Source organism: Chiloscyllium punctatum, chromosome 12 (assembly GCF_047496795.1).
Source record: "Chiloscyllium punctatum isolate Juve2018m chromosome 12, sChiPun1.3, whole genome shotgun sequence".
Taxonomy (NCBI): Eukaryota; Metazoa; Chordata; class Chondrichthyes; order Orectolobiformes; family Hemiscylliidae; genus Chiloscyllium; species Chiloscyllium punctatum.
The window spans coordinates 82,086,211-82,096,147 of NC_092750.1; positions in this window are offsets into that span (position 1 = coordinate 82,086,211).

Sequence of the window (9,937 nt, forward strand, 5' to 3'; positions counted from 1 at the left end):
GTTTAAATATATATAACCAGGAGATTAACACTCTCCTCAGTTTAGGGCAATGACTCTGTGCTGGCTGTTTAAATATATATAACCAGGAGATTAACACTCTCCTCAGTTTAGGGCAATAACTCTGTCCTGGCTAGTTAAATATAAACAACAAGGGGATTTACCCTCTCCTCAGTTTTGGGCACTGAGTCTGTGCTGGCTGGTGGAACATATCAAGCCAGGAGACTTATACTATCCTCAGTTTAGGTCACTGACTCTGCGTTGGATCATTAAATATATATAACCAGGAGATTTACTCTCACCTTAGTATCGGGCATTGATTCTGTGCTGGCTCGTTGAGTATATATAAACTAGGAGATTTACCCTGTCCTCAGTTTATGGCACTCAATCTGTGCTGGCTGGTTAAATATATATAACCATGAGATTTACACTCTCCTCAGTTTAGGGCAATGACTCTGTGCTGGCTGGTTAAATACATATAACCCGGAGATTTACACTCTCTTCAGTTTAGGGCACTGACTCTGTGTTATCTGGTTAAATATATATAACCAGGAGATTTACTCTCACCTTCGTATCGGGCATTGATTCTGTGCTGGCTCGTTGAGCATATATAAACTAGGAGATTTACCCTGTCCTCAGTTTTTAGCACTCAATCTGTGCTGGCTGGTTAAATACATATAACCAGGTGTTTTACACTCTCCTCAGTTTAAGGCAATGACTCGGTGCTGGCTGATTAAATATATATAACCAGGAGATTTACACTCTCTTCAGTTTAGGGCACTGACTCTGTGTTATCTGGTTAAATTTATATAACCAGTAGATTTACACTCTCCTCTGTTTAGGGCAATGACTCTCTGCTAGCTGGCTAAATATATATAACAAGGGGATTTACCCTCTCCTCAGTTTCGGGCACTGATTCTGTGCTGGCTGGTTAAACAGATATAACCAGGAGATTTACACTCTCTACAGTATAGGGCACTGACTCTGCTGGCTGGTTGAATATATATAGCCAGGAGATTTACACTCTCCTCAGTATAGGGCACTGACTCTGCTGACTGGTTGAATATATATAACCAGGAGATTTACACCCTCCACAGTTTAGTGCAATGACTCTGTGCTGGCTCGTTAATTTATATTTAACCAGGAGATTTACCGTCTGCGCAGTTTAGGGCATTAAGTCTGTGCTGGCTGGATAAATGTATATAACCAGGAGATTTACCCTCTCCTCAGTTTAGGGCACTGACTCTAAGCTGGCTGGTTAAATACATATAACCAGGAGATTTACATTCTCCTCAGTTTCGGGTACTGACTCCGTGCTGGTTGGTTAAATATATATAACCTGGAGATTTACACAGATCTCAGTATAGGGTACTGACTCTGTGCTGCCTTGTTAACTATATATAACAGGAGATTTACACTCTCCACAGTTTAGGGCAATGACTCTGTGCTGGCTGGTTGAATATATACAACCAGAAGATTTACACTCCCCTCCGTTTAGGGCACTGACTCTGTGTTATCTGGTAAAATATCTGTAACCAGAAGATTTACATTCTCCACAGTTTAGGGCAATGACTCTGTGCAGGCTGGTTAAATATATACAAGAAGGGAATTTACCCTCTCCTCAGTTTAGAGCACTGAATGTGTGCTGGCTGGTTGAATATATATATAACCAGGAGATTTACTCTGTCCTCAGTTTTGGGCCCTGACTGTGTTCTGGCTGTTTAAATATCTATAAGCAGGAGTTTCCACTCTCCTCAGTTTAAGGCAATGAATCTGTGCTGGCTGGTTGAATATATATAACCAGAAGATTTACCCTATCCTCAGTTTAGGGCACTGACTCTGTGCTGGCTGTTTGAATTGATAACTGGGAGATTTACTCTCTTCTTAGTTGAGGGCAATGACTCTGTGTTGGCAGGTTAAATATATAAATAACCAGGAGATTTACCCTCTCCTCAGTTTAGGGCACTGAGTCTGTCGGCTGTTTAAATAGATATAACCAGGAGATTTACCCTCTCCTCAGTTTCGGGCACTGACTCTGTGCTGGCTGGTTGAATATATATAACCAGATGATTTACCCTCTCCTCAGTTTATGGCCCTGAATATGTGCTGGCTGGTTAAATATATATAACCAGGAGATTTACACTCTCCTCAGTTTATAGCACTGACTCTGTGCTGGTTGGTTAAATATATATAACTAGGAGATTTACACTCTCCTCCATTTTGTGCACTGACTCTGCACTGGATATTTAAATATATATCACCAGTGGTTTTCCCCTCTCCTCAGTTCAGGGCAATGACGCTTTGCTGGCTGTTTAAATATATATATAAACAGGAGATTTACACTCTCTTCAGTTTAGGGCATGGAGTCTGCACTGGCTAGTTAAATGTATAGAACCAGGACATTTACACTCTCCTAAGTTTCAGGCACTGACTCTGCGCTGGCTGGTTAAATATATATAACCAGGAGATTTACACTCTCCTCAGTTTCGGGCACTGACTCTGCGCCTGCTGGTTAAAAATATATAACTGGGAGATTTGCACTCTCCTCAGTTTAGGGCAATGACTCTGTGCTAGCTGTTCAAATATATATAACCAGAAGCTTTACACTCTCCTCAGTTTTGGGCACTGACTCCGTGCTGGATGGGTAAATATATATAACCATGAGATTTTCCCTCTCCTCAGTTTAGGGCACTGACTCTGTGCTGGCTGGTGAAATATATATAACTTGGAGATTTCCCCTCTACTCAGTTTAGGGCACTGTGCTGGCTGGGTAAGTATATATAACCAGAAGATTTGCACTCTCCTCTGTTTTGGGCACTGACTTTGGGCTGGCTGGTGAAATGTATGTAACCAGGCGATTTTCACTGTCTTCAGTTTAGGGCACTGACTCTGCGCTGGCCTGTTAAATATAGATAACCAGGAGATTTGCACTCTCCTCAGTTTTGGGCACTGACTCTGTGTTGGCTGGTTAAATAGATATAACCAGGACATTTCCAGTCTTCTCAGTTTAGGGCTCTGAATCTGTGCTGGTTGCATAAATATATATAACCAGGAGATTTCCCCTCTCCTCAGTTTCGGGCACAGATTCTATGCTGGCTGGTTGAATATATATAACGAGGAGATTTACAATGCCCTCAGTTTAGGGCACTGACTCTGTGTTGACTGGTTAAATGTAGATAATCAGGAGATTTACACTCTCCTCAGTTTTGGGCACTGACTCTGTGTTGGCTGGTAAAATAGATATAACCAGGCGATTTCCCCTCTCCTCAGTTTAGGGCACAGACACTGCGCTGGTTAGTATAAATATATAAAACCAGGAGATTTACACTCTACTCAGTTTAGGGCACTGACTCTGTGTTGTCTGGTTAAATATATATAACCTGGGGATTTATACTCTCCTCAGTTCAGGGCAATGACTCTGTGCTGGCTGGTTAAATATATATAACATGGAGATTTATACTCTCCTCAGTTCAGGGCAATGACTCTGTGCTGGCTGGATACATATATATAACCAGGAGATTTACACTCTCCTCAGATGAGGGCACTGACTCTGTGCTGGCAAGCTGAATATATATAACCAGAAGATTTACACTCACCTTAGTTTAGGTTACTGACTCTGTGTTGTCTGGTTAAATATATATAACCAGAAGATTTATACTCTCCTCAGTTTAGGGCACTGACTCTGCGCTGTCTGTTAAAATATATATAAAACCAGGATATTTACAATCTCCTAGGTTTAGGGCAATGACTGTGTGCAGGCTATTTAAATATATATATAACCATAGTTTTATCGTCTCCTCACTTTAGGTCACTGACTATGTGCCTGCTGATTAAATATATCTAACCAGGAGATGTACATTCTAATCAGTTCAGGGCACTGAGTCTGTGCTGGCTGGATAAATATATATAACCAGGAGATTTACACTCTCCCCAGTTTAGGGCAATGACTCTGTGCTGGCCGGTTAAATATATATAACCAGGAGATTTTCACTCTCTTCAGTTTTGGTCACTGGCGCCGTGCTGGCTGGTTTTATATATATATATAACAAGAAGATTTCCCCTCTCCTAAGTTTCGCGCATGACTCTGTGCTGACTGTTTCAATATATATAACCAGGAGATTTACGCTCTCCTCAGTTTAGGGCACTGAGTCTGCGCAGGCTGGTTGAATAAATATTTCCAGGAGATTTAAACTATCCTCAGTTGAGGTCACTGACTCTGTGTTGGCTGGATAAATATACATAACTAGGAAATTTACACTCTCCTCTGTTTAGGGCATAGACTCTGTGCTGGCTGTTTAAATATATATAACCAGGAGATTTACCCTATCCTCAGTTTAGGGCACTGACTCTGTGCTGGTTGGTTAAATATATAGAACATGTAGTTTTATACTCTCCTCAGTTTAGGGCAATGACTCTGTGCTGGCTGTTAATATATATATATAAAACCAGGATCTTTCCAATCTCCTAGGTTTAGGGTAATGACTGTGTGCCGGCTATTAAAATATATATATAACTATAGATTTACCCTCTCCTCACTTTAGGTCACTGAGTCTGTGCCTGCAGGTTAAACATATCTAACCAGGAGATTTACATTCTATTCAGTTTAGGGCACTGACTCTGTGCTGGCTGGTTAAATATATATAACCAGAAGATTTACACACTCCTTAGTTTAGGGCACTGAATGTGTGCTGGCTCATTAAATATATATAACCAGAAGATTTATACTCTCCTCAGTTTAGGGCACTGACTCTGCGCTGTCTGTTAAAATATATATAAGATCAGGATATTTCCAATCTCCTAGGTTTAGGGCAATGACTATGTGCAGGCTATTTAAATATATATATATTCTATTCAGTTTAGGGCACTGACTCTGTGCTGGCCGGTTAAATATATATAACCAGGAGATTTTCACTCTCCTCAGTTTTGGTCACTGGCGCCGTGCTGGCTGGTTAAATATAGAGAACCAGGAGGTATACACTCTCCTCAGTTTAGGGCAGTGAGTCTGTGCTGGCAGGTTGAATATATCGAGCCAGGAGATTTACACTCTCCTCAGTTGAGGGCACTGACTCTGCATTGTCTGGTGAAATGTATATAACCAGGAGATTTACACTCTCACCAGTTTTTGGCACTGATGCTGTGCTGGCTGGTTAAATATATATAACCAGGAGATTTATCCTCTCCTCAGTTTAGGGCACTGACTCTGTGCTGGCTGGTTAAATATATATTACCAGGCGATTCACACTCACCTCAGTTTAGGGCACTGACTTTGCATTGTCTGGTGATAGATATATAACCGGGAGATTTACACTCTCCTCAGTTTAGGGCACTGACTCTGTGCTGGTTGGTTAAATATATATAACCTGGAGATTTACACTCTTCTCAGTTTAGGGCACTGACTCTGTGCTGGTTGGTTACATATATATAACCTGGAGATTTACACTCTTCTCAGTTTAGGGCACTGACTCTGTGCTGGCTGTTTAAATTCATATAACCAGGAGATTAACACTCTCCACAGTTTAGGGCACTGACTCTGTGCTGGCTGGTTAAATATATATTACCAGGAGATTTACACTCACCTCAGTTTAGGGCACTGCCTCTGCATTGTCTGGTGATATATATATATAACCGGGAGATTTACACTCTCCTTAGTTTAGGGCACTGACTCTGCGTTGGATATTTAAATATATATAACAAGGGGATTTACCCTCTCCTCAGTTTAGATCTCTGATTCTGTACTGTCTGGTTAAATATATATAACCAGGATATTTACACTCTCCTAAGTACAGGGCACTGACTCTGCCGGCTGGTTGAATATATATAGCCAGGAGATTTACACTCTCCTCAGTTGAGAGCAATGACTTTGTGCTAGCTGTTTAAATATACATAACCTGGAGATTTACCCTCTCCTCAATTTAGGGCACTGACTCTGTGCTGGCTGTTTAAATTGATAACTGGGAGATTTACCCTCTCCTCAGTTTAGGGCACTGACTCTGTGCTGGCTGTTTAAATTGATAACTGGGAGATTTACACTCTCCTCAGTTTAGGGCACTGACTCTGTGCTGGCTGGTTAAATATATATAACCAGAAAATTTCCACTCTCCTCATTTCATGGCAATGACTCTGTGCTGGGTTGTTAAATATATATACCAGGAGATTTACACTCCACTCAGTTTAGGGCACTGAGTATTTGCTGGCTGTTAAAATATCTAAAACCAGGAGTTTACACTCTCCTCAGTTTAAGGCACTGACTCCGTGCTGGCTGGTTAAGTATATATAACCAGGAAATTTATCGCCTCCTCAGTTTAGGGCACTGACTCTGTGTTATCTGGTTCAATATATGTAACCAGAAGATTTACACTCTCCTCAGTTTCGGGCACTGACTCTGTGCTGGCTGTTTAACGATATATAACCAGGAGATTTACACTCTCCACAGTTTAGTGCAATGACTCTTTGCTGCCTGGTCAAATATATATATTTGCTGGCTGGTTAAGTATATATAACCAGGAAATTTATCCCCTCCTCAGTTTAGGGCACTGACTCTGTTTTATCTGGTTCAATATATGTAACCAGAAGATTTACACTCTCCTCAGTTGAGGGCAATGACTCTGCTGGTTGGATGAATATATATAGCCAGGATATTTACACTCTCCTCAGTATAGGACACTGACTCTGCTGGTTGGTTGAATATATATAACCAGGAGATTTACACTGTCCTCAGTTTAGTCCATTGATCTGTGCTGGCTGGTTAAATATATATATAACCAGGAGATTTACCCTCTCCTCAGTTTATGGCACTGACTTTGTGCTGGCTGTTTAATTTATATAACCAGGAAATTTGCACTCTCCTCAGTTTAGGGCCCTGACTCTGTGCTGGCTGGTTAAATACATATAACCAGGAGATTTACACTCTCCTCTGATTAGGGCACATAGTCTGTGCTGTCTGTTTGAATATATATAACAAGGAGATTTCCCCTCTCCTCAGTTTCGGCAAGGAATCTGTGCTGGCTGGTTGAATATATATAAAAAGAAGTTTTACACTCTCCTCCGTTTAGGGCACTGACTCTGTGTTATCTGGTTAAATACATGTATCCAGAAGATTTACACTCTCCTCAGTTTAGGGCACTGACTCTGTGCTGGTTGGTTACATATATATAACCTGGAGATTTACACTCTTCTCAGTTTAGGGCACTGACTCTGTGCTGGCTGTTTAAATTCATATAACCAGGAGATTAACACTCTCCACAGTTTAGGGCACTGACTCTGTGCTGGCTGGTTAAATATATATTACCAGGAGATTTACACTCACCTCAGTTTAGGGCACTGCCTCTGCATTGTCTGGTGATATATATATATAACCGGGAGATTTACACTCTCCTTAGTTTAGGGCACTGACTCTGCGTTGGATATTTAAATATATATAACAAGGGGATTTACCCTCTCCTCAGTTTAGATCTCTGATTCTGTACTGTCTGGTTAAATATATATAACCAGGATATTTACACTCTCCTAAGTACAGGGCACTGACTCTGCCGGCTGGTTGAATATATATAGCCAGGAGATTTACACTCTCCTCAGTTGAGAGCAATGACTTTGTGCTAGCTGTTTAAATATACATAACCTGGAGATTTACCCTCTCCTCAATTTAGGGCACTGACTCTGTGCTGGCTGTTTAAATTGATAACTGGGAGATTTACCCTCTCCTCAGTTTAGGGCACTGACTCTGTGCTGGCTGTTTAAATTGATAACTGGGAGATTTACACTCTCCTCAGTTTAGGGCACTGACTCTGTGCTGGCTGGTTAAATATATATAACCAGAAAATTTCCACTCTCCTCATTTCATGGCAATGACTCTGTGCTGGGTTGTTAAATATATATACCAGGAGATTTACACTCCACTCAGTTTAGGGCACTGAGTATTTGCTGGCTGTTAAAATATCTAAAACCAGGAGTTTACACTCTCCTCAGTTTAAGGCACTGACTCCGTGCTGGCTGGTTAAGTATATATAACCAGGAAATTTATCGCCTCCTCAGTTTAGGGCACTGACTCTGTGTTATCTGGTTCAATATATGTAACCAGAAGATTTACACTCTCCTCAGTTTCGGGCACTGACTCTGTGCTGGCTGTTTAACGATATATAACCAGGAGATTTACACTCTCCACAGTTTAGTGCAATGACTCTTTGCTGCCTGGTCAAATATATATATTTGCTGGCTGGTTAAGTATATATAACCAGGAAATTTATCCCCTCCTCAGTTTAGGGCACTGACTCTGTTTTATCTGGTTCAATATATGTAACCAGAAGATTTACACTCTCCTCAGTTGAGGGCAATGACTCTGCTGGTTGGATGAATATATATAGCCAGGATATTTACACTCTCCTCAGTATAGGACACTGACTCTGCTGGTTGGTTGAATATATATAACCAGGAGATTTACACTGTCCTCAGTTTAGTCCATTGATCTGTGCTGGCTGGTTAAATATATATATAACCAGGAGATTTACCCTCTCCTCAGTTTATGGCACTGACTTTGTGCTGGCTGTTTAATTTATATAACCAGGAAATTTGCACTCTCCTCAGTTTAGGGCCCTGACTCTGTGCTGGCTGGTTAAATACATATAACCAGGAGATTTACACTCTCCTCTGATTAGGGCACATAGTCTGTGCTGTCTGTTTGAATATATATAACAAGGAGATTTCCCCTCTCCTCAGTTTCGGCAAGGAATCTGTGCTGGCTGGTTGAATATATATAAAAAGAAGTTTTACACTCTCCTCCGTTTAGGGCACTGACTCTGTGTTATCTGGTTAAATACATGTATCCAGAAGATTTACACTCTCCTCAGTTTAGGGCAATGACTCTGTGCTGGCTGTTTAAATATATATAACCAGGAGATTTCCCCTCTCCTCAGTTTCGGCAAGGAATCTGTGCTGGCTGGTTGAATATATATTAAAAGAAGTTTTACACTCTCCTCAGTTTAGGGCACTGAATGTGTGCTGGCTGGTTGAATATATCCAGCCAGGAGATTTACACTCTCCTCAGTTTCGGGCACTGACTCTGCTAGCTGGTTGAATATATATATATAGCCAGGAGATTTACACTCTCCTCAGTTTAGGTCCATGACTCTGCGCTTGCTCTTTAAATATATATAACCTGCAGATTTACTCTCACCTCAGTTTCGGTCACTGATTCTGTGCTGGCTCATTGAGTATATGTAACCTAGGAGATTTACCCTGTCCTCAGTTTATGGTTCTGAATCTGTGCTGGCTGGTTAAATACATATAACCAGTGGTTTTACACTCTCCTCAGTTGAAGGCAATGACTCGGTGCTGGCTCGTTAAATATATGTAACCTGAAGATTTACACTCTTCTCAGTTTAGGGCAATGACTCTGTGCTGGCTGGTTAAAAATATATAACAAAGGGATTTACCCTCTCCTCAGTTTCGGGCAATGAATGTGTGCGGGCTGGTTGAATATATCCAGCCAGGAGATTTCCACTCTCCTCAGTTTCGGGCCCTGACTCCATGCTGGTTGGTTAAACATATATAACCAGGAGATTTGCACTGTTCTCAGTGTTGGGTACTGACTCTGTGCTGGCTGGTAAAATATATATAACCAGGAGATTTACACTCTCCTCGGTTCAGGGCAATGACTCTGTGCTGGCTGGTTAAATATATATTCAACCAGGAGACTTACCGTCTGCACAGTTTAGGGCACTAAGTCTGTGCTGTCTGGTTGAATATACATAACCAGAAGATTTACACTCTCCTCAATTTAGGTCACTGAAACTGTGCTGGCTGGTTAAATGTATTTAACCAGGATATTTGCACTCTCCTCAGTTTAAGGCACTGACTCGGTGCTGGCTGGTTTAATATATATTTAACCAGGAGATTTAAAGTCTGCTCTGTTAAGGGCACTAAGTCTGTGCTGGCTGGTTAAATA